This window comes from Podarcis bocagei (genome assembly GCF_964188305.1).
Source record: "Podarcis bocagei genome assembly, chromosome: 1".
Lineage (NCBI taxonomy): Eukaryota > Metazoa > Chordata > Lepidosauria > Squamata > Lacertidae > Podarcis > Podarcis bocagei.
In genome coordinates this window covers 56,583,155-56,609,487 of record NC_138125.1, presented here as the reverse complement: position 1 = coordinate 56,609,487, position 26,333 = coordinate 56,583,155, and the positions used below count along the sequence as shown (strand labels likewise).

Genomic DNA, 26,333 nt, shown 5'->3' with positions numbered 1-26,333 from the left:
ATTCTGATTTTGGCCCACAGATTTGAGGTTTTCCACCAATCTAAATCAACATTGACAACTACAAGATCACCCCTTTATAATAAAGCTAAAAAGTACAAGCTGTACTGTTGCCAGAGTTATCCGTGGAGGAAATAAATATTTATTAAGATTTACATGGATAACTCATATCTAAAATATTTGAAATGCTAGAGGAAAGAGTCCTTGTAGCAATCAGTCTATATGCAGATCAAAGTGAGACATCTACCAACATATGCATTTCAGATGCTCATTAAGAAGTTGAGGAACACAAAAAGAAAGCTGAGGACTGACTGCTCAGCCTATAAGGAAGTTACCAGAGAAGATAGCAGAAAAAGACAGGAGGAAAGCAGGTCTTCTTAAGCAAGCAAAGTAGCCTGGGTGGATAACTGCTAATGACATACACACAAGTTTCTCTGATACGGGAAGGAAAACTTTGTATTGCTCTAAAAGGCAACAGACTTTTTACCTTTTGGATCTGAGCAAAGAGACACATATCCTAATATGATGGCAGGCTGTCCTAATTCTGTGATTTCACAGAAAGCTTTAACCAAGTACTGTAATTAATTTCTACAAACTAAGGTTTGATTTAAAATATTTTGAGGGGAGTGTTGTTGAAGCTGCAAAATAAAGTAATCATGTAATTATCTAAGATCTTAATTACAGAAGAGCTTCTCCTTAATACCAAACACTTGTGCACATATGCTAACATCTACTGCTTGTTATATGTAGGAGCAAAATAGCTTTCCCATGGGAACTGGGAGAGGGAATGCTGGTTGGAACTTTCCATTAACAAAGAGGCTTCATCTAAGGTCATTGTTCACAACCAAAGCAGTAATATGAGAAGAACCCAGACAGCAGATCTATAGATTTTCATATTTACTGAAATAGTTTTTATTTCTCACATTTACATGTCACTGTTTAATCTCTCTTGGACCCAAAGCAGTATTCATGTGCTTCCCAGCAACCTCCTATCTAGGCACTGAGCAGACCTATACCTGCTTGGCTTTAGCAAAGTAGAGGCTTTATATGCCATGGAATCCTGTTTATAAGTATATTCAAAGTTGTGGAACTATTGCCATGCATTTAACTCAATCCACATTGGCAAATATATTCTTTAGTCCACTTTCATTAGCCTTCTGGTGTTATGTGATAAATACAGGAGTCATGCAAACTCTTCTCTATATGCTAGGGGTGGGGTAGCTCTGGCCTATAGGCCAAATCCAGCACAGCACAGATTCCAGTTTGGCCCATGAGACTGTTTACCTTAACCTCCTGTCCTGGACAGGTGTGGGGCAGGTAGAAATCTGGCTGGATTGGCAGTTGCCATGGGGAACGTGGTTACGCAGCCAATCCCTGCAGAATGCAGAGGTGGAGTCACCTAACTACCATCAGCTGATGGACAGAGAGTTCAACATTGTTGGATTGGCTAGGCAACAGTCACAATCAACAGAACAATGATATTCTTCTGGGATCTTCAAGTGTCCCTGTGCAACAATATGTTTCCTGTTGATATATGCATTCATCTTGTTTCATTGGTAAGATGGCAACATAGTCGGTAACAATTTGTGGGTTAGCTGTGGTAGCAACATACTGTATTTTTGAACACTGTAGTAGTAGATATGGATCCAGTGGTACCTCGGGTTTAGTACTTAATTCGTTCTGGAGGTCCGTTCTTAACCTGAAACTGTTCTTAACCTGAGGTACCACTTTAGCTAATGGGGACTCCCACTGCTCCCGCTGCGTGATTTCTGTTCTCATCCTGAAGCAAATTTCTTAACCCGAGGTACTATTTCTGGGTTAGTGGAGTCTGTAACCTGAAGCATCTGTAACCTGAAGCATCTGTAACCTGAAGTACCACTCTACTTTGTTTACCTTTGCTGCTTGATAATCTGCTTCAGATAGTTCTGTCCAGATAATAACTTCTTTTTGAGCCTTACTGTTGTTCAGCCCAGCACAGAACAACCCAGATTATTTGGAGCTTTGTAGTGTTGCAGTTTTGTAGCCCACCAGGTACATGAGCTATCAGTATAAGCAAGCTTGAGCTTGTGCCACCTAAAATAGTTGAGCTGTGCTCACATAAACTATTGGCAAAAGGCTATTCATTCATCAGCATGCTTGTCTCTGGTCTAAACCGTTGTCTGCATAAAGGATGCTCAAAAATATCAAATCAGTGGAGGAAAGGAATTAGCTATGAAGCAGTACACTTTAATGAGAGTGCTCACTACTGTTGATTAGTAGGCCAATGTCCCAAAGAAGTAATCCTCCCTTACTAGCCTTAGAAATCAAGGCAACATGCAGAAAATAATCTCTCAGTTCTGAAGGGCTAAAGATGTTGTCTATAATTCACAGGCAATAATGAATTCTAAATCCTAACTTTCCTGAAGGCAACTCTTGCTCTCACCACTAGTCATCAGTATCTTCTTGCTAAAAATAACTCCTCAGCTCCGCTACAGTTTTTCATAGTTGTGCATCATTCTGCCTCCCTTTAATGTGCTCATTTAGTTGCGCTAAGTGATGGCAACTGGGAAGATTGCAAAGATGCCCATTATAAAAGCAAAACATCTATCAGATGACATTCCCCCCCCCCTAAAGCAGTCATTAAACTGGATTACAACCACAGCAGTTCAGCCTTGGGCTGCTGAAAAGCAAATTGGACATTAATTGCTGCATTTGAGTGGTTTCTCCTGCACGATTATCTATAATAATATTACCATAAAGGCCTCGTAAAAGGTGCAATCCACTGTCTCCCACCTACTAAGAAAATAAACACTTTGCTCAGCAAGTAGCATCCAATTATAATGTGCCCAACACTTTATATAACCTCAAGGGTGTAAAAAGAAGGCAGTTGGTCTTTGTTGGTGAAGTTCAAGCTTCCTTGTCTGGTGGCTTCAATTTAAGCTGACCTACGAAACACTGAAGTAGCCCGATCAATCTAATACACCCAGACTGTACACAGTTCTCTAGCCATGCATTGTCTCTCAGTGCTTTGCTTGATGTGTTTCCTCTTTTATAGTCCACCATGTGATCATCTGGTTGGCTGTGATATACGGCTGATGTGTTGCATACAATATGAGGAATAGAGTAAAATGGGTGTGGTGTAACATACTTCAGAGAGTGATCCTCTAGATCAGCGGTTCTCAACCTGTGGGTCCCCAGATGTTGTTGGACTACAACTCCCATCATCCCTGAGCTCTGGCCTTGCTAGCTAGGGGTGATGGGAGTTGTAGTTCAACAACATCTGGGGACCCACAGGTTGAGATAGGGTGTTCTAGAACATGTTACTGTACTGTGAAATTGCCCTATTATGTACAATCAGTATACCAAGGTTAAACTGCAATGGCACCTTCAAGCATAGTACAAACCAGCATTCCTGAGAGTGCAACATTCAAACACACACCAGGTGTCCTCTACATGTGTGTATGTGTTCATATGTGTGAATGGATGGCAATTTGGAAGCTGATAGTTAATGGCATGTTCAAGCAAGTGCTGCCCTTTTTTGACCTTCTTCAATGTGCCCAATACTTTCTGTGGTGTTTTCATTTGAAGCCTCCACTAGTGGCCACTGCCAGAGGCAATGCATGAGGTTTAATGGCCCAATGGACTGATCCAGTGCGGGAATATTTCTCCTCCTGTGCAGCATCCTGTGAGATCTCTCTATCTCACCAGCTGCTGCTGCAGTACAAATCATATTGTGTGTAATGGCATGTCTGCCTTGGGAATTTATGGGTATGCACTGCGGGCAATGGTGGCGATGACGACAGATCAGCCAGAATGCATACACGTTTCAAATTGCTGGAGATCCCCACTGGGTTGTACTGCAGGAAAAATGAGAAAGCCTGCTGGCTGCTGCCAGCCCACACACTGGATAATCTGTTTCTCTCTGCAATGAGCAAAGTAAAACAACACTAGGCAATGATGAAAAGAGGAAAAGGAGCAGCCTTGAACTATCACTTCCCTCAATGTTCCGGAGAATAGTTCTGTACCAATGGAAACCAATCATCATTGTTTGAATTCTCATATGTTCTGGCAGAACAGCTGAGAAAGAAGGAAGGAGGGAGATCTTGCGGTGGGCAGAATTAGGGACGCCAAAGTTTCCTGTCATTATGTGACAGTGACAAGCAATTTATGAGCTCAGAGTTCAACACGGAATTATTACCCCTCCAGAAATAACACAGACACATGCATTTCACTAATTGCAGTTGTGCCGTGGCAAATTCATTTTATCTGCCATAACAGGGAAGCAGGCAGAATTCATCAGGCTTGCTCATGGTTAGAAATGGGAGAGAAATTAGATGCAGTTTGCAGTTAAAGGTGAATCCGTAAAATTTACACTTTCCAAAACCACATGAGAACCAAAACACCGCCATCCTTTGAAATGCACACATATCTGATTTTTGAGATATAGCTCCCCAATGAACCAGTGTCAGCACAAATGCATCTGTTAGGGGAAAGTATGCATAAAAATGAGTATATTAGTTGAAAATAACATAAAACATGCATTATAGTAGGAGAAATCACTTGCAAAAATATGTACATTTGTCAAATGCTGATGGATTTTCATGTTTTTAAAAATATAAAAAAGTGCAAATTGCTGCAGAAATGTGGAAAACTGAACTTAAGATAGGAAAAAATGAGAAACTGAGGAAACCAAAATAGATAGCTCCTCCCATCCCTATTCATTGCACATTTTCCAGGCAAAAGATTGCTCATGTGAGTTATATGCTGTATTCTATGAAGCTGCAAGGATATGTTATGCAACTGAACTGCTTGCTTTTTTAACAAGAGAGTAGAAGCTGTCTGGTTCTGCAGATTACAGGTTTGAAATGGAAGTCATTCACTTGTGCAATATGCTCACACATATGCTCATGAGGATATATTTTTTCCAGGAACAATCCAATAACTAAAACATGAAACCTATGATTTCATTCTTGAGCTATTGCCATCTTTATGCTTCAGCAGAAGCATAAAGTAGAAGCCTTTGATGATGACTGCAGTGTCTAGGCCAATTCATGTGTGGAAAGGCAGTATTTTGGGTCCTGGGGTCCTGTGGCTTCAGAGGTCACAACTAGCGCTTTGAATTGAGCCCAGAAAGTAATTGGCAGCCAGTGCACTTGGGCTAGAATCTGTGTAAAATGCTCAGATCTTCTGGTCCCAGTTAATAATCTGGCAACCTAGAGATTTCCAGGGCATAGGCGACTAAAACCAGGTTATTTCTGTCCAGACAGGGAAACTAAGCAAGGGTCAGTAATGGATCCATAAGTATTCCCCAAGCAGAGTACCTTTAAGATGAGTGAAACTTCCTCCAGAACAGATAGAACAGGATCCCATAAATATGTTGCATCGGGGGCACTACACTGGGCAACATATTCTTTCAGACAAAACAGCACATTCTGTGTTAGTAGGTGAGGGTGGGGGTAGGAGGAAGGGAAGCGGAAACATTGTTGATCTTAGTTCCCCTAGTTCCCTTCCCTTATCCAAAACTTCAACTTCACTTTCTTCATTTTTATTGCAACTTCTAGAGTCTGACAGAAGTGCCCTGCCTGTGTTGCTTGATGACAGGATTTCATTAATCTATAATGACATTTTAGTGCTTGTTTTAATCATTTCAAGTGCTATTGCGTCCTGCTGTGAGAGATTGTTTTAAATACCAGAAGGTGCACTGCTGGGGTAAGGGCTTCCCTTTCCACATACCAATATATGCAAAAAGAAAAAGAAAAGCAGTTGGGTGATATTTTGCATGGTTTATGAGGAAATATTACAAGCTATAAGACAATATGAATTGTTTTCAGATTAAAAGCTGGCAATGGGTATTATTTACAAAACGTTAACATTACCAAAGCCACAGAATGTTACCAAAATCACAGAATATGGGATATAATCAGGGCTTTCCCCCCCAGCTGGACTCACCAGAACTCAGTTCTGGTACCTCTCAGGTGGCCGCCATTGCCATTCTAAGAGAACAAGGGAGGCGTTCATAATGAGTTCTGGCACCTCTTTTTCAAAAAAATATAGCACTGGATATAATATACACCAGAGTCATCAAACATTTTGGGCAAGAGGCATATTTGGAATGTAGAAAGAGTGCTGTAGGCACCAGTCACAAACTGAGTGTCATGGGGCATGGCATAGCACTACATTGTTGCTGTTGTTATGTGGGACTGTGGCATAACACAGTATGGGCATTGCACCACTCAAAACAGAAGAGTGTGTGCCCACTTCTAGCATCCAATGAAACGTTGCCATGTTTAAGGAGCCATGTTCATTGTAGGAGAGGGTGGGCCAATGGTCTCTAATTCACTGTGGATTTTTGAAGAGATATTTATTGAGATATTTTGTAGGTGTCATGTTGATGAACCTAGAATAACATGTTAAAATCAATATCTTATCTGTTTTGGGGAAAATAACATCACAAGGGGTGAGCGAACAGAACCCCAACCCCCAACCCTCAAATATTTTGTCAATAAAATAGTGGGGCTTGAGTTTCCTGGGAGAGTCAGGTCTGTAACAATATTAGCAACCCAAAAATCCCCAAAAGAAGTTATGGGAATTGAAACCTAGAGCATGAGTCATTTTCAGATCAGTTGTAAGAAGAATTGCACAGCATCTCCATTTCCTGTAGAATCAATTGTAGTGTGAATCAGCAATTTTGCATGCTCTCTTCCTTCTACCCTTTCTTGTTCTTTGCCCTGTCCTAACAGGTCATAACATAAAACTCACAAGGGCTAAAGAGTGAAGATGAGCTCAGCTAACAGTTGACCAGGAGGCACAAGGTAAATGTAGTTTATAACAGAGCAGACATATGTCCTGAATTTCCCAGACGTAGATGGAATACGGCAGTTGGAAACAGTGTCTGGGCAGAAATCGCTGAAATGTCCAGGAAAATCCAGATGTATGGCAACCCATGTTAGAAGTTTAGATTTTGGCAAATTTCCTTTAAAACTAGCTCAAACACGTAAATATTTTAAGATTTTGCAAAGAAAGCTCAACAACTTTTGCGTCCGGATTTTCACTTTCTGAAATATGGCAACCCTGGTTTATAAGTACATTAATTCAATGAGTAGGAAGATGCTCATGAATCAAAGTTCCCAAGGAAAGTTAGGAAGCAGGCCCAGAGACAGAGGGAGGGTGTTTTGAATGATAAAGAACTTCTAAGTAACAGCCAACTTGGACTAACAAGTTCCAGGCATGGAATGAATCATTTTTATCTTCTTACCAGGTCTCCTGCCTATATTGGGCTATTTTCTTTTTAATTAGTTTTTACCAATGATTTTCTTGTGTAAGAAACAAATAAACAAAGAAAAGTACATATGGTGTCTCCACTTTTAATTCAGTGTCTTTTTCACAGTTCGTTTGCATTCGGTATGAGACACTGTTGTCATATACATTATGCAGTTTTATGTCTTCCCTGATCAATGTAAAGAAATAGCATTTTAGCCTGCAGTCTGGCACTTCATCATTCTTCAATATTTTCCTGGCAGGACTAGTGAAGCTGTGCCAGAAGACTGTGGAGATTTGTGTACATTGCATGGCAATTCTTCAAGAGATTTCATGTTTGGTGGCTTTGGATATAGGTGGATCTTCAGTCAGTCTGCACTGAGGGTCCTACCTCCCAAATCCTAGTTTAACAGTGGCTAAGGGTGTCATTAAAGGGACACGGGTGGTGCTGTGGTCTAAACCACTGAGCCTCTTGGGCTTGCCGATCAGAAGGTTGGCAGTTCGAATCCCCGTGACAGGGTTTGCTCCTGTTGCTCGGCCCCATCTCTTGCCAACCTAGCTGTTCGAAAGCACGTCAAAGTGCAAATAGATAAATAGGTACCACTCCAGAGGGAAGATAAATGGTGTTTCTGTGCGCTGCTCTGGTTTCACCAGAAGCGGCTTAGTCATGCTGGCCACATGACCCAGAAAAACTGTCTGCGGACAAACGCCAGCTCCCTCGGCTTCTAAAGTGAGATGAGCGCCGCAAGGCCAGAGTCATTCACGACTGGACTTAATGGTCAGGGGTCCTTTACCTTTACTTTTTTAAGGGTGTCATTAAGACCTCGGCTGAGTCAGAATCTAAGAAGCAGCTTGAGACTGGAATTATAACACTCTTATCTTTACATTACGCCTATGTGGAGTTTGGCTGGAGCTGTTCCAAGTCAGGGGTCAATCTTTCACTATATCCTGAAAATATCCTGAAAAGGGGGCTATCAAATAATCTAAGGTTGTGGAGAAAGTAGTGATCTTCTTAAATTTCATAATTATCTGGCCCTTAATGCTAGGGTGAATTATGAATTATCATTTCCCCAAGAGATTCTGCTTGCCCTCAGAACATAAATCAAACTTGTCAGCATGCCTGTGAATGTGTAGTTTTGCAGGGTGCTTATATGTTCATAGAGATTTTAGGTTCCTAGGAATATACATATCCCAGGACTTTTTGGAGTTGATATGCTGGGGAGAGCATGGTCAGCAAAAACACAGGCAAAAAGAATACTTTGCATTACTTGGGGTCACTCTGCAAGAGAACATCATTAGGCACAAAACCTTGTGTTGGTTCCCCTTTTGTTCTACCCTTACTTGCTACAGCAACCCACACAGGACATATGCTCTTTCTCCTGCTGTCTACTCCATATGCATCTCAAGATGGCTAGCTTTGATTAATTAAGATGATTAATCTGCAATCAAATGATGCCCCAATTTATCACAGTGTTTATTCAGTTAAAATGTTCATTCCCCAAAATCATCCTGTAACTCTAGCATCTTCTACTTCAGTTTGCTTGTCGAATTTGCTTCCAGGGATCATGAGTCATATCTGGGGAATGAACATGACTGGCATTTTTGAGTCAAAGGGTTACTCCTCTGACCTACTTCCAACAGGATCAACAGCTGCAGGCTGGCTATGGAATGCGCAGATAAAACACCGCTAGACAGTTATATGCAGGTAAGAAGTTTGGTTCCAGGTTTTCCCTCCTTAAAAATAGTAACAACAACTCTCAACTGTGCCTCTACAAATGCTAAGATGAGCAAACATGCCACGTGCTTGCACATCAAAGAGATATAAAGGGGCAAATTTTGATCAGTGCAGATCTTTTTTTCATTAGCAGATGAGGGGAAAAAATAATCAGTTGAATTGTATATCTGAAATTGAAAGAGAAACTGAAAAAGAATCCTGCAATGAAAAGCCACTTCTCAAACCCCTGTCCACCACAATAATTTCACTGACTCATTTAAGCAACAATAGCAACACGCTCCATCTACAACAATGCCATACAAAGAAATGCAATTTTATTTTTATGCTGTTGAACAGCCAGTAACCTTCTAAGACTATATTGTAAATTTCTAACAATAAAGTTTCCAACTATAAAGGAAGAAATTCTTTTGGATTGTTTTGATATGTGCAAAGGCTACTTTTTATGTACATATTTTATTTGCATTAAACATTCACCACTCTAATCACGTTACACATCTGCTAAGATGAAGTCTGGCCCAGTAAAAGTTGCTGTCTGAGACAGAACAGAAAATGCCCCCTCCACATCAAATTCCCTGTTACTAAGACCAGTCAACTTATTTTGACACCTGATAAAGAAAATCTCTTGTCTCTACCACTTCCTGGCAGTAAAAATTTAATAATCGTAAATCGTTCCCTTTCATGACACCCAAAATCAGCTGTCCAAGGCAGCCACCTCACTCTACTTAATTGTTAGGCCATCTGTGGCTAAGGCTTCCCTTTCCTCTTTATTATCTTATTTACTTGCTACAGGTTAGTGAACAATAGAAAAACATATCTCCCTTAGCAACCTAGTATTTGATTTAGTGGTTGCAGCTTTCAGAAACAATTTAACATGTCGATTTATCCTGCATCCTCCTTTGCATTCAGTCCAAATCCATAATAATTCCTCAGACCTGAGGGTACATCTTTGGATTGTCATTGAGATGACAGAGCAAATTTATAAGAGCAAAATGCAGTCGGAATCATGGCATCTATTTATATCCTAGTCCCCCAATATCTCTCCCATAGATAAACATTTCTACTTATAAAAACCCTTCCAAATATATTTGGTTCATGGACAAATATATTTGGTTCATATCTGGGCATTTTGCAGCATCTGCATTGATGGCCTAGGAGACCAGGCTTTGAAATCAGTCTAGTAATTTTGTCCCAGAATAAATGATGACAGGCTTCAGGGGACTTGAGCTCGCCTAACAGTGAAATCTTAATATCCTATACATGTCTGCTTATAAATAAGTTCTATTGTGCTCAGTGCGATTGGAGTGCACTGGATTGTAGCCAATATTAATGCTCTAGCTTAAAGGTAAAGGGCGCTGCAATACAATGTACTCTGTCTTTCTAATTAATAGTAGTGGTCTACAAGGCTGGGGTCATGGGTAGCTGTGCCAAAATCTTGGTTTACAACACTTCAGAACCTGGAGCATGGACAGAAAGTTTTTATACTAGACCTGGCCAGAAAATTAATACTATCTGCAATTACAGAAACTTAGGCAGAACAACTCTGTTATCTTCTGAAAAGGACCCAAAGGCTGAGCACATGCATTTTATGGGTGCTTACCAGCCTCAGCCCTGGAGCCATTTACAATATCATTCAAACCTATTAGTAAAATAACCCTTCCATAACAGTCCTGGACTACTGCAATTTGCTATATGGGGGGCTGCCCTTGAAGACTGCCGCTAGAAATGTGGATACTAGGCTAGCAAGTGGGGCAGCCCAATGGGACCTTGTTTTGCTGGTCTTTAAAGCACTGTGCTGGCTGCCAGTGAGCTACTAGGCCTAATTCAAGGTGGTAGTATTACCATATAAAACACCCAATGGCTTATGACACAAATACATCAAATTAGGACCTTCCTCTGTATCAACCATCTTGAACCCTAAAATAATCAGGAGAGACCTTTTTGGTGCCCCTACCAATAACTGACCCATAACAGGACCTTTTCAAAGGTGCTTCCCTGTTTGTGGAATTCCCTCATTATTGACTTTCAGGAGAAGGTAAGAACATTCCTGTTTAACCAGACATTTGATGGCCAAAAGATGCTGTTCTTGGCAACCCTGAAATAATGTTTCAAACTATTTCTAGAATGTTTTGAATTGTTGTTGTTGTTGTTGTTGTTGTTGTTGTTGTTGTTGTTGTTGTTGTTGCATTTTCTACCCTGGGCTCCTTCAGGATAAACAGCGGATATAAACTGAATCAATAAATACATAATATTCTTTACCTTAACTACTGTACATTCCTCCATTAAAATAGAATTTCCTCTTCTGTCCACATTTTTATCTGTGATCCAAGTACATCTGCTCCCTCAACTTGGCAGCAGGAAACCATTCCCAACAGAGGATGAAAAAGTGCTTATTCTAGACACACCTTTGTCGACAGTAAAGGGCACTTTTTGCAGACAGCCTGTGAGTAGGGAATTTTAGAGGCTGCCAGTTTGACGTTCAGGGAAAATAAAAACACCAGTTTAATAAAATGCTCCAACAGTGCAGGCAAACAGTATGGAATATTACATTTGTCCTCCTCGAGGAAAAAAAAAGCCCAACAAAAAACTCAGTAGCATCAAGGTTTCAGGGTTGCAGAAAGTTTGTTGAGAAAGAGGAGCTATGCTGGTCTTAAATGCTATCAAAGGAAAAGTGAGCATCACCTCAGAAAATAGTGTCCAGGTAGGAATGATTTTTTAATGGTTTTCTGACGGGGCCCAGCTGGTTCATTCTCAGCTTTGCAGCAAAATACTTGTGTGGATCTGCACAGCTGATTTAATCTTGCCACACTTTGGTTTTACTGTTATAAATTGATAATCACACCCGAGCCCAAATTACAGAGGAAAGAAGAAGAATAAAATAAGAGGACTTAACTCATGAAAGGCACTACAGGGGGGGAGGGAATTCCTTCTATAGTTAAATCCTGTATACTATAGGATAAATATTTTGTCATTTAATACAAGAATAGTAATACAACTCTATACAAACAATTACAAAATTATGGGGTAAAAAAAAAAAATCCTCAGATGTTAATAGGTATGGGAACTTGAGTAAAATGTTTTTCGCCTAGTGCTGAAAATATATTAATGAAGTTAGTAGTACCAGGGGAGCCTCCCTGAGGTGAGAATTCCAATAAGTGACTAAGGATACTTAAGGAACTTGATCATGGTGAATTCTGGTACAAACTAAGGCACCTTGTGCACTATATATTTAAAGCAGTATTGTATCACTGTAAACAGTCATGGCTTCCCCTAAAGAATTCTGGGAACTGTACTTTTTAAGGGTGTTGAGAGTTGTCGGCATGATTGTATTACCCTGAGAGAGCTACAATCTCCAGAATCGCCTGGGAAGCAGGTTTGAGTGTTAAACCATTCTGGAAATTGTAGCTCTGTGATGAGAATAGGGGGTCTCTTAGTTGCTATTGTAACTAAGTTAAAGTACGTGGAAATTAAGTAATCACTCATTCTTCTCCTGTCTACCAATGCCTCCAAGTCTCTCCTACATCTCATTTCAGTGAGTCTATTTTATATTGTGTGCATCTTAGGACTGGCACCTGTCAGACTGGTACTATGTAAAGTCCTACATACATAAATATCACAACAATTTGGTGTAATCTGGAACTTCTTTATAATTTCAAATACCTATGAAAAGTGGAGGTGCAACACCATAAATTCTGTAGCCACATAATAATGATGTTTACGTCAGATGGTATTTTCAAGAGCACTCAAATATTGATCTAACTCTGCTCCAGTGGTGAAGTCAATGGGAATTTCACCATTGATTTCAGTAGGAGGAGAGAAAATCAATTCCCAGCACTTGTGAAAATTTCACAGTCGGTCATTACTGATTGAGAGAATATTCAAAGAACTAATGATGGGGGTTCAGTTTAGAGCTTCATATCCCATTGCGCACCCCATGAGCCACTTGACTCTCTGCTTTGTTTGGAAATCTATATGTTTAGCATTTAAAGCTTTTTTGCTTTCCTTGCTTCGCACCTAGCAAAGGCTTTCCCCCCATGTGCTAATGGTTTAATTATATTCTTTCCCCTTCATTTCTTTAGGAGTCATCACTAAGATTAAAATTCTTGTTCAAAGCAGATCTACGCAAGTAGGTGACTTTAGGGTTCATTTTCTAATTGATCAAACAAACTGCTAATTAAATGCATCTGTGCCTAATCAAAACATGGCTACATAAGCACAGTGTATCATTTAGCTGGGTGCATGAGATTGTATTCATCAAGGGGAATGAAGACTCAGCTTGATCAGTAAGTGGTGAAACACATTCAAATCCTTTATTTAGGCCAACTTATACCAGAAGCCATGTTTAATTATTTATGCAGATTTTTAAATAAAAGATATACAAGTTTTACTCCTTAATATGATGTGTTCCAAGTAGCCCAACAATGCTGCTAATGATGCTCTTGCCATTTTTAGTCTTTGCAACCCTTTGTTAAAGAATAATTTTTTCCTTGTTTCAAAGAGTCTCATCTATGTATGTGCAAGCATAGAAAAAAAACAGTGAGGGAGAGGCGTTCTCATATATCCTGGAAAGTGTTGTGTGGAACTATTCAGGCCTATTCTTTTGTGTTGCTGCAACTTACCTGTTTTAGTGCAGAGACAGATCTCCTGCATTGCAGAGACTGGAGAAACACAGGCTATTTAGCTTCCACTTTCAAGCTTGCTTAACTTTTCTCCTGCTTAGCTGTCTCTTGGTATCTTCTATTCTACACCACCCTTTCCTTTCACTTCCAAACTGCATGGGCAAATGGCTGGTACCTTTTGCCTTTGGCTCTGCCATTCTCCCCTTGACTATCTTGACTCGTATTTTTACTAGCACTCTGTTTTTTTTATTCTTCTTCTTCTTCTTCTTCTTCTTCTTCTTAAACTCTTTTAAAGAATTCACTGCAGAAAGGCTTTGTCTTTTTATTTATTTATTTATATTTTTAAAAAAAAATGGTGAAAGGAAATACTTTCATTTAAAACAAAATTGATGAGTGCGTCGATCTCGGATCTTCGGTAGCCACCCTCTCTGACTTCCTTCACTTCAATTAAAGCACATGGGAAGGTGTTGTGAAGTAATGTCTGCTTTTTTGTAGTGATGTGTAAAATGCTATGCTATGGGAGCCTTTTTGGTTGAAGAGAGGGATTTTTTAAAAATAACAATATTTAAACAAAAAATACATATAGAAGAAATCCCGCAGGGTTTTTCAAATTATGAAGAAGTGTTTTATGGGGGGGGGGGATGTTTTATGGGAAGAATAAGAAAAGCCCACAAACACACTGAGGTAAACTAAGTTGAATCCCACACCCATCAAAATGTTAAAGAAATTCTCTTTTTTAAAAAAATAAAAAATAAATCCTAAAGTGCCCCACAAATGACAAAGAAAAACAGAAACCTCTTTTGTGATGGAATAGAGAACAGGTTTTGGTACATTGTGGTACAATTTCATCCTTTAATGGACCTGTTTAAAAGCACAGGAGGACACTTGCTAGGAATTCCCTGACTTCCACTCCATTTCCACCAAGATTCCACCCACCTTTTCTCAGATCTCTACTTTCTTTTTCCCTCCAAAGTTGCTTTGTTTTATTTCTCTCTTGCAGCCAACCATATGCAGTTTCTCCTGTCCTGAATAGTGGAAGTTTGTGACCTTTCATATATTGCAGGGTGTGTGTTCCATGCTTGCTGCCTGTGCTCTGTGGGAAGCTTCAGACTGATGCGCAATGTTTGAAGCTGCTTTCAGAACACTTGAGTGCATAATTCAGGGTGGATAATTGCGTGTGTTGCACCAGAAATAGCAAAGAGTCTGGTAGCACTTTAACAGATTTATTGTGGCATATACTGTAATGCAACAATTAATCTGTTAGTCGTTATGAAGCGGCAAGTCTCTTTGTTGTTTTTACCTTCACATAACTATGTCTGAAGCCACTTTCTAGTATGCATGGTGCTTGTCCTTGTCCTAAAGATAAACAAGTCGTTTTCATTTATCCACCATCACTTTGTCTTTCTCATTGCTCCTCTGCTGTTTTGTGTGTGTATATATATTGCAGATGTTCTAGTTACAGCTTATTGATTCTGGCTTGTTTCCACCTGTTGTTTCGTTTTCTCAAATATTATTTTGACAATACCAGAATAAAAGGGAGAAAGACACAAAAACCACAGACATACACAAATCAAAAGTATAAATAAAGTCAATTATTTATGCTATTTATTCTAAAGCATCTCTACCATATAAAATCTTAAAATATTCCAAGGCCACCTTTTGATTGGAAAAACAATATGCTTTTATGCAATGTCCAAAAAATGGTTCCCAACTTAACATAAAGGTATCTTGTTGCTGTTTTTTATTTTTCTCATATAGTATGTCCACTTTGCCATTAAAGCAAAATCCCAACTTTTTTAAAAGCAATTCTTTTGTTTAGTGTTGTGATCTCAGCATGCTTGACACAATTAACCCATTTCTTGTGTGTTTGTCATACTAAGCCCTCCATATAATTTGATAAGGAGAAAGCATGGAAGATACTGTTGTGTAGAACAAACTGCCCCTTTTCACAATTACCTGATGCAACGTCCTAGCCTCCTCATTAAATAGCAACCTAGCTGTCGTATTTCAAACATCCTCTGTGTGCTGAGCAGTAATTCTCTCCTCATGGCTCTGTTTTTCCAGAAATAGTTTGGAAGACTCTTTTACTTTCTGGGTGGTTGAAAGGTAACAGCAGGCCATTTCCCTCTGTGTACATGTTGGATATGATGTGCTGTTGTACAGAATGTGTTACGATTGTCAAAACACTGCCTTTGAAGTGTGACCCAGGGCCGCGCGCCATCACCAGGTCATACGCACACACTGGGGGAGGTGCGCACTATGTCATCACGTCCCCCAGCATGTGTGTGCTGCGGTATCATGCCGCCAGCATGCTCATGTCACTTGCTCACATAGCAGGGCATGGTGACATAGTGTGTGTATACCAGGGGGGCATGATGATGTAGCACATGCATACCCCACGCCATGCACATGTAGCTGTGCTGCACCTTGTGTGTACCTGGCCCCTCCTTAAAAATGTTGAGGGAGCTATGGCACCCAGAGCCCCTTAGCCCCGGCACCTATGCTAGAAGGGGACCTAAGCACCACATGGCCACACTTGAACGGGGAATCCTCTTTGAGATTCCTCTTCAGATTAATTAGAGAATAAACCATTTTACTTTATTTTTATGTAACCTACCTGTTTTCTTTCTCATTTATAATATCAACAGAGCTTCTTAATATGGACCATGGGTTTGAATGTATTCCTCCTCTCTCTCTCTCTCTCTCTCTCTCTCTCTCTCTCTCTCTCTCTCTCTCTCTCTCTCTCTCTTGCAGTGAGGTTCCTCACTTTTCATGGCAAATTGGCCTCTAATCCCATACTGGCTGGGTGGTGATTGTGGCCTCTCAAAGGTCAGTCACAATCACCCGGGCAGCCAGGATGTGTGGGGCCACTCCGACTGGTTACATTGCAGGGTGGGATTGCCTGCCAAAAGCCTAGTTTTTGAACCATTCAATCAGTGGGTCACTAGTAGGTGGAGTCTTGTGGTCGGACCTGGAGTCAGAAGCTTCCACTCTGGTCTGCTGGGCAATTTCAGTACAGTCAGCAGAAGAGCACCTATGGTTCGAAGTGGTGCGGTCCTCTTTTTCATATGCGGATTTTACACTTATTCTGTTCCTTGAGCAGTCCAGCTCTTAAGCACAGTATTGGCAATCTCATTATTAGTGCTGTGTCAATAAAATCTGATTTTTAAAACCACCATTTAAAGAGAAAATGAATTGTATTTGCAAATTATCAATGGGTCTAGAACATTTCACAGAAATTCTGAAGGAATACTTTTGAAGTGGCTGGGATTTTTTGTGTGTGATGTTTAAGTGTCTCCTTTTCATTCTACAATTCTCCTCTCTGGTGGTCTATGCTTTCCTTTCTTGTAATGTCAGAAAGCTAAGGAGACTGAGTTTTTTTTAATGACTTTTCTTCCAAACAAAATCAGGGAGTGCGCCAGTTTCAAGCACTTGATAGCCACCCTCCTCACCTTTCTTCATCAAAGGGGAAGGCATCCTCTTCCTATGGGTCTTTTTTAGACCAGGAAGCACAGGTAGTTGGAGAGACTGCAGAATGATAAATACTTAATAGAGAACTGTTTTAATGAATGAAATTGGGCCCTTGACCACCTTGAAACAATAAGGTAAGCCCAACACATGGAAATTATATAGTGCCCTGCAAACAAGGCAGGAAAACAGAAACCTCTTTGGGGAATACAAAATCAAGGACTGTTTTCTGTATAGTATTAGTCCTGTCAGGGTTTTGGATAATTGTCAGTCTTTGAAGTTTAGAACTGTTGTTTTTGTTTTGTCATCAGCACTGTGTCACTGTCTACCATTTACTGGGAATAGAGTACTGTTGCATTCACATCCTGCCTGCAGACTCCCATAGGGATTTGGTTGGCTACTGTGAGAACAGAATGCTGGACTAGACAGTCCTTCAAACCATTCCAACAAGGCTCTTCTTATGTGCACATCAGTACATTTTTACTTTTCCGTGTCGAATAACTTTAAAGTTGTTGCCATAGCTACAATCCATATTTTGCTATGTGTTCGTTCTTCCCAGAACTGACTCCCTTTGCCTTCATCCTTCAGACAGCTAAGATGCAAGGCACACCTTTTATACCAAACTGGCTGTGGCGGTACAAGAGGCAAAGCTGTAATCACATAGACACTTCCAAGAAGACATGGCTGGTGCTCTGCAAACATGCCCTTAGAAAAGTACAAATGGGGATGCCAATTCTGAATGATTTAAAATTGTAGAAACAAACACCATGTGACCCACAGTATACATCTAGGTTCCCCAGCTACTGAAGTGTTTTTACAACCTACTTTCCAATGTTGCTGCTTTCCCTGTATGCCTCCGCACGGTAGACATAGCTGAAGGGCAAATAGGCTATGTTTTTCAAAAGGCTTATTTTATAATTAAAGACTCAAGTGCTTCGTGTGGAACATGAATAATGTATCTTATAAATCTTCTTTGATATATGTATACACAATACTGAATCGTTATTTAGTGGTAAAACTAAAACATGAAATAAGTAAAATATGGCCTAAAATGAATAAATGTGCATATGTGGGAGGAAAAGAGGCCTCCAAGATATGCAGCTCATAAAATTGCAGGAGGTTATTATTATTAGGTACAGCACCTTTCGAAGGAACACTTTAAAGTCATTTTCAAATAATTAAGATTGAGACTCAATATTCCTGAGAATGAGTTCTAATGTCTTTCAAAGACTGATTTAGAGAGGTAAAAGAGGCACTTTCAGCCCCTTTTCAGTATGGTTTGAGCCTCCTTTACAAAGTTAGCCAAGGGTTTGCATCAATTGGGGTCACAATCCAACAAAAATTAAAATGTTTATGCTTAGACACATGACCACCTTCCATACAGCAAAGTGTTTTCCATAGGTTCACATGGTAGGGAAACAAAAACTCGTTTTTTCCAAAATATGCCAAGCAGTCCTTTCTGACACAAAGCAACAGCAGGAAGTACAAATATGCCTTAGGTAGCCTGCAGACACATAGTTCTGCAGTGCATAACTTAGCACATCTTCCTGTCAATAAAATGTTCACACGCAGTTTATGTCTTCTCCAAATGTTGTATAACAATAGGGCAAACAGTTTCATATAGCGTAGCCAAAACCAGTTATATATACAGCTCTGAAGGCATAAAAATAGCCACCCCTAAAGAAATGCACAGTACTTTTGAGACAGAAAACACAGATACCATAATGAGTATTACTTATGCAATGTAGTTGCTCTGGAGCCAGTATTATTGAATGGACAATATCTTAATGACTGAGTTGTCGTGCAAAAATTAAGTCCATATTCAAATATGTAAGAATCACTATAAAAATAAAATAGTAATGAGAAAGAAAATACTTGATCAAGAACAGTGATTAGTGGAAAGCCACTAATATTGGTATAATGGAATCAGTGTAACCAAGCAAATGTTAAATCTGTTGGCACAGTGATAGATGAGAGAGTGGATAATCTTGGGATTGCAATGCAGGCTGCAGTCAGAGTTGAAGGATCCATCCACCAAATTCAGCCTATTTATTATAAAGTAAAATGGATGCAATTACGGTAAACCTGCAGAATGCCCACATGCTAGGTTATCTACTTGACAATTCTACTTATCACTTGATAACCTGCATTATATTTTGATTTGCAAATATTTTTTTGCAAGTGCTGGAAAGTGACATAAAATTGTCATAAATATTAATATGGTTTACAAAGTTACAACCACTGGTAGATTGTCTTTTGAAGATCATAGCTTATTTTCCCTTCAACTACGTCCTTAAAACTTTGTGACTAGCATTCTGTACTATTTGCAGGTTCTGAATGATATTCAAAGGCAATCCCCACCTAAAAAGTATTGCAACAGTCTAATATGGAAGTTGCCAAAGTATGGATCCCTATGCAGGAAAAGCTTTAGCTGGTGAAGTGCTGGAGCTGGAAATACACCCTCCTAGCCACTATGGTCACCTTGGTCTCAGTGTGGATCAATGAAAAGCTGTTTATTTGCATATATGGAACTCATTTTTGACCACATAAAAACTGCATGAATCTTGGTAGAGCTGTTACTTTAAATGGAGGATTCCTATTACTAGTACAGAGCTCAGGAAACACACATGTAAACACTTTATTCCAGATTTCCCTAAACTGTTGCCTCTAGATGTTTCGGACTACAACTGCCATACGTCTTGATCATTGGAAAGACTAGCCTATTCATGCAACACATGAAATGAATTTAAAGGAAAGGCAGAAATAGGAAATGGGAGATTGAGCTGTTTAACAAGAGAATTTCGAAATTCTTGGTAGTGCAGAAGCCTAAAAGTTTGAATTTCAGTAGATCTGAAAAGTGCTGGCATTTGGGAATTTGAAGCATTTACGAATGCTTGTCATAATGTTAGAAAGGTAGACCTTTTCTAAGTTAACGTATCCACATTCTTCACAATTCAACAGATGCAGAGAGGGTGCTGCTTCACCAAAATGAAAGAAATGAAAAGACTTCAAAATTCGTAACAATAGTGAAAGAAAATGCTAAACCAGACTAATAAAAGCAAACACCATGATCACAATATGATCGTGATAATATCAGATTTTAGTTTCACCATTAAAACATCGTTTCAGCATAGACAATTATATGTTGAAACCACAGTGCTGATGTTGTCGTGTAGCATAAGGAGCAGTGTAAGATTTAAACAAGACTCATCTGCAATCAGAAACCTGAGCACTAAATGTGACATGGAACCAGGGATGGTGTGAAATTTTCAAGGAAAATTCAGCTGTCTTGCAGAATTCCCATTTGGATGTCAAATGGCTCATCTCAAATGAGCTTTCTTCCAGAGTTCCCACTGCAGGCTGAACAGAAAAGGATTCTGAATTGGGCCTCAGGGCTTATTTTTCACATATCAGTGATTTGGCACAAAGAGAGGAAACTGTTGCCCAATTCCTGGATATATGAGCATTCCACTTCTACGCCTTTGGCGGCATAGATTGCCTGATATGAAAATCCAACAGATGCCCAAAGTGCAGTTTTTCAGCAGCCCTGGAGTAGGCGACCTGATTGTTTAAACACAAAAAGGATTTGGATTTTAAGTTCTGAAATGTATTCAGCAACTTATCAGAGGGTGACAAGTAGTGATTTGGTCATGTGGAATATCCTTTTTACAAGGCTATTTTACTACTTGTATATTGAGGTTGAGAGTCACTTTGTGATGCTTCCATCACTTCAAAAAAATGGTTGCATGACTCATTCCACAGTTGGCTAACCACTATGAGATGGCTAACTAGCTGTAGTAAGAAATGAGGAGGCACATACCACTGTTCTCTTTTTGGGGTTTAACTCATCAATTTAGGACCTGAATAACAAATTGAATTGGAATGACACACAGCAGCCCTGAAACAGGTCATTTTGTTTCCAAACACTACAAATACAGACAGAAGTTGAATCTGGTGGTCACTGCATACCCCTAGTATATTGGAATATCTGCTATCATGGTATATAAAAAGGGTGTTTATTATATTTCTGGTTTCCTACACAATACTTATGATTCCACTACATGAGCTTTACCTATATAATGGGAAAGGAACACAACTCTTTTGAGACAGTTAGCAGATGAAATGGTCAGTTGAGAGTGGTTCAGAATTTTACTCATTCATGTAGATCTGTCAAATCCACATCCTGATCTGAAAATTCTGGAAGCCTTTCTGAAATTCAGTCAGTTTTCAATGTGTCATGCTTAGATGAAGATGCATTATGTAATATCACAATATCCACATGTCCTGATTGTTTTCATAGCCAACCATCCTTATTCCAAAATATTTTAACTATTTTATGCCAAACACACTTGAATCCCACAAGAGATGTTTGCATCAATTAAAGTGAAGTGAAGTGTCTAAATCTATACTTCAGGGGCAGAACAGAAGGGTGGTATACACATTTAATAAATGATAATATTAATAATATTGAGCATATTCTACACAGCCAGAAGCTGCACTCAAATATAGCACGAGTTCATTTATTGCCATTAATTAGCATTGGAAGTTTGTGGTGAAATGGAAGGTCATTCATGTCACATTTCTTCCCACATCTGTTTTGTGCCAGTTTGAGGAAGTGTACATCTGATGTGACATGGATGGATACACACCCAAAACACATATGGCACAAACACACCTTACCACAGGCTTCCAGTGTTACCAAGAAGCATGGCAAAGCTTTTCCTGCAGATTTTCCAAATGGTAAAAAAGTTAGTTTCTCCCTCCCCACCGAAAACTTGCCATATGAGTGAATAGGGAAAACATAGCAGAGTGGAACCCAAATCACAGACTGAAGCAGTCTGAGCACATAGCGACTTGCTAAATGTAACATGAATAAAGGGCAATTAGAGGAGGAGAAAAACCAGTGTATGCACAGCTTGGAAGTAACAAAACCTATTCAGATCTCATGAGCATTTGAAAAATGGCAGCCTTGAGCTCATTAAGTTGTGGTCATGAAGCTACGTCACAATGGATCTGATAGCACATGCAAGAAGATACCGTATCTTTCCGTGTACAGTGGTACCTCGGGTTAAGTACTTAATTCATTCCGGAGGTCCGTACTTAACCTGAAACTGTTCTTAACCTGAAGCACCACTTAAGCTAATGGGGCCTCCTGCTGCTGCTGCACCGCCGGAGCACAATTTCTGTTCTCATCCTGGAGCAAAGTTCTTAACCTGAAGCACTATTTCTGGGTTAGCGGAGTCTGTAACCTGAAGCGTATGTAACCTGAAGCGTATGTAACCCGAGGTACCACTGTATAAGGCATTGTTGTTTTATTTAAAAATTATGCTAAAAATTGGGGCTTGTCTTATACACGGATAGTGGAGAGTTGGGATGGGCGATTGGTGGCTGCAGTGAGTAGGAGATTGTCAGTGGTCTTTTTGTGGGTTATTGGTGGGTGTAGCAAGGTCCCCTAGCTATTGGCAGCTGCGGCAATAGGGCAGGCGATTGGTGCTTGCTCTCAGCAAGTGTTCAGACATTTGGTAGCTTTGTGGGTAAGCGATTTTTGGCAACTCCCCTCCCCCCCAAAGCTCAATGAGTCTGTGCAATTTCCCCCCATTTTCTCAATTTTTAGTCCCCCAAAAGAGGGGGCATCTTATACACAAGGGTGTGTTATACACGGAAAGATACGGTACCTTTGCATGCAAACAACATATATAATATACTTTAAAATATAACAAATATACTAGAGTCTAAAACCTGCAACATTATGTGGACTGTAAAGGTGGGATCATGCAAACAGGCAAAGGACATCAGTCTGCCTTGCCATTAGTGTCTCCATGTGACAGCTCATTAGACTGGCTCCTAGCAATGGAGTCAGGACCTAAGTACATTTGTGTTAGCTGGAACATACAAAGCAAGTAGGAAACTCCTGCTGGGAACTCAGGGAGAAAAGCTCTTAGATGTCTCTGCACAGGGCTAAAGAAGTGTTTGGGGATAGGTTGCCCCATAGAGTTCTGTAGCAAAGTTGCCATTAAACAGCCAAAAGAAAGGCACCATCTGAGGTGAAAAACAAAAGAATAAAACCGGTAACTGGTATGAGAGCAGAATACCTGCTGCTAATAGCAACAACGGCAGCTCTAGGTAGCATGGCCATTAAAGATATACAGGGCTGCCAACCCAATTGTACAAAAATCCCAGCGAAAGAAAAAGGTCATGCTTTAGTCATTTCAGCGGCTATGGCTTCTACAGGGCTGGTTCAAAAGGGGGAGGGTGTTGTTTTTCCTGAAGATTTTTGCAGAAGATGGGAACTGAAAAATGCCCCCGAAAGAAAGGAGAATTCACACCTCTCTAATGAGGTAAACAGGCACACCTTTCATAAATTCATTAACAGTTTACGGCCATATTCCAGTTGGCTGCTTTTCTTCTAAGCTTGGGAGTACTTATAAACTGTGTGAATGAATCTGAAAGCGCTATTAGCAAAGCCCCTTGCACTGGCCAGATGAGAAGCTATTCTCCCCTTAAAATTTTGGATTATGGAGCAAAGGACAACCAGAATGATCAAGGGGATACAGGGGCTCCCCTATGAATAAAGGTTGTGGCATTTGGGACTTTTAATTTAGAAAAAAGGCAAGTAAGAGATGATATGATAGTAATTTATAGAATTATGTGTGGAATGGAGAAAGAAAATAAAGGTTTTAGAAGAGGTATAGAAGACAAATGGAGTGATGACTGAACAACAGCTAACAGAAACAAAATAAAACATTTTTGGTAGGGTGTATGTCATATTTTCAAACATAACCTAAAATGCTGTACTTTTGTTCAAATGTGTTCACAGGCAAAATTCAGAGCCGTTCCAAGATTTTAAGTATGATTTTCAAATAAAAATCCTTCCTCCTCTCTGCCCCACTCTGTGCATACCTGTCAACTTACAGATTTGAAAATAAGGGACCAGCTGCCTCGCAAATAAGGGATCAGCAGCCAAAATAAGGGATTTTCCGGGCACAGGTATGTTCAACTTCTGAGCCCCTCCGAGCCAAAGGCAGAAAGCCCAGCCAGCAGCCAAACAAAGCCTCATCAATAAGGGACAGCAGCGGGACATGGCAATGGGATAAGGGACTGTCCCACCAAATAAGGGACGCTTGACAGCTATGCACTCTGTGTGGTCTAGAAACCTGTTTCATTGAAATAAGTCCTCAGCCCTATTACTGAAAATATTGAGGAAAATGATCTAACATCCATAATGAAGATAGTGACACTCTGAAATAGCTCAATTATTGTTATTTTTTTTCTCCATTCAGAAATGAGTGAAGAATGAAGAGAAGATTATCAACTTAAAAGGAAGAGAAACACCTGTGGAAGGACTATTCAGATTCCTGCCAACATGTAGGTTGGAGCCAAATGGATGCTACTAGACAAAGGTTACTACTGAAAGCAAAAATAAAAATAAGCCTTTTCCTCTGACATGAAATTCCCACACCTGTTAAAAGCTACCTCTGAAATAAGAAAATAGATTATAATTTATTTCTGTATGAATTCTGTGTGAACCTTCTAATAACATCCCAAAATTTAACTTGCATCCATTGCCCTAAATCAGCCAGTGTCTACTGCAGTCTTGGATAATGTCATCTGGACTTCTGCCCCTTCTGAACCTGACATACAGTGGTACCTCAGGTTAACTACTTAATTCATTCTGGAGGTCCGTTCTTAACCTGAAACTGTTCTTAACTTGAAGCACCACTTTAGCTAATGGGGCCTCCTGCTGCCGCCACACCACCGGAGCATAATTTCTGTTCTCATCCTGAAGCAAAGTTCTTAACCTGAGGTACTATTTCTGGGTTAGTGGAGTCTGTAACCTGAAGCAGATGTAACATGAAGCATATATAACCTGAGGTACCACTGTATATTTAATGACCAACCACTCAATTGGCTCATTCTAAATGTTTCTATCTATATATGTGAATAAAGGCTGCCTTCCCCCCAACCCAAACAGGGAACTCACTTCTTTAAAGAAGATGCAAACATGGATCTTCATCACCTGACTCTGCCTGAAGAAAGAGAGTCAGTACAATTCAACTTCTTCTTTCATACAAACTACAATGAACATTTCAGTTCTTTGCATCTATAGCCCAAATCTTGATCTCAGCAGCTAAATACCAAGAGAACGACTGAGGAGGAGTCACATCACTGTTGGATCAGAACTGATGCTGTGAGGAGGAGGAAAGAGGAAAGCTTTGGCACACTTCAAATATATGAGTGTACCTCCCCATGCTGTCCTCTTCAAACATCACAAAGAATATATCCTTATTCCTTCATGCCACAGGATGAAGCACAAAACACTGCAGAGGACTCCAATGTGTTTTTAGGGAGTTGACAGAAGAAAAAAGATGTTTCATTTGCTTGCTACATGTGTGTGGTATAGATATACACTGTAAAATGTAACTGCAGTCATTATACTGGTTTTCTCAGTGCACTATGCATCAAACTTTCAAGGCTTAAACAACATGCTCTAATTTGTTTCTTATTGAATTTACAGCAGATTTTAACTTTGATCTGAAAATCAAGCCACTTGTCCATGTCATGTGTTGAAAGGGTACTGACAATTCCTAAAATGGCTTAAAATGATCTTATAGGTGACTGGAAATACTTTATATGCTCAAGTAAAATCAGAGGAGATACAATAAACTTTTGCATGCCTTCATCCTTATTGTTACAGTATGCATCTAAATTATGCACCAACCCAAAAGGTTGAAGCCAAAGGGTTGGAATCACCCTTATCAATAGTTTTGAACAACCTAGTGTGCCTTGGTGTTGGAGAAGGAACCCCTGGCATTTCAGGGCAACTTGCTAAACTCTGTGGTAGTTCCATCAGAATCAAGCTCAAAATTCAAGATCAAAGAGAAGGGCCAGCAGATGCTATGTAATGAAAGATCAGTTCTCAGGGCAATGTGTGTGCCAGGGTCTCCAGGCACATCAATGGTGTCCAGGAGATGCACAGTGGTTGAATTCTTGCTCCATCAGTGAAGTAGTGGTCATATTTCTGTGAATTACAACTGCTCTGGGATGGTGGGGCCACCCAAGTCTGGGGAGAAGGCAATGGGCTAAAAAGCTTTATGTATTGGCTATTATGCTATTTCAATGAATGGAAAGGGCTAATACACAAGAGCAATCAACTGCAAATGATCCTTGTACCACTACCATAGTAAATTGCAGCACAAATCTTTTTGAGGCAAATTGCAAGAACACCTTTAGCCAATTAAGTTAAAAACAAAACAAAACAAAACTCAAAAGGGTTAGGACTT

At 39.9% G+C, this 26,333-nt stretch overlaps 1 protein-coding gene and 1 long non-coding RNA gene across 10 annotated transcripts in view; one reads left to right on the top strand and one right to left on the bottom strand.

The window, feature by feature from the left end:
* LRRC4C (leucine rich repeat containing 4C) overlaps window positions 1-26,333 on the bottom strand; it is a 635,825-nt gene that overhangs the window by 39,490 nt on the left and 570,002 nt on the right. The gene's annotated exons all lie outside the window — the stretch shown is intronic.
* Window positions 1,400-26,251, top strand: LOC308571594. 3 transcript variants are annotated; one of them, XR_014001543.1, is made up of 5 exons: window positions 1,400-1,553; window positions 6,717-6,788; window positions 8,794-8,938; window positions 24,333-24,452; window positions 25,025-26,251. It is a non-coding gene; the product is annotated as an uncharacterized lncRNA (long non-coding RNA). The 3 variants fall into 3 exon arrangements; XR_014001544.1 differs by lacking the exons at window positions 24,333-24,452; window positions 25,025-26,251 and adding exons at window positions 13,045-13,091; window positions 17,612-17,992 and having other exon boundaries at window positions 1,402-1,553; XR_014001545.1 differs by lacking the exons at window positions 24,333-24,452; window positions 25,025-26,251 and adding an exon at window positions 17,612-17,992 and having other exon boundaries at window positions 1,403-1,553.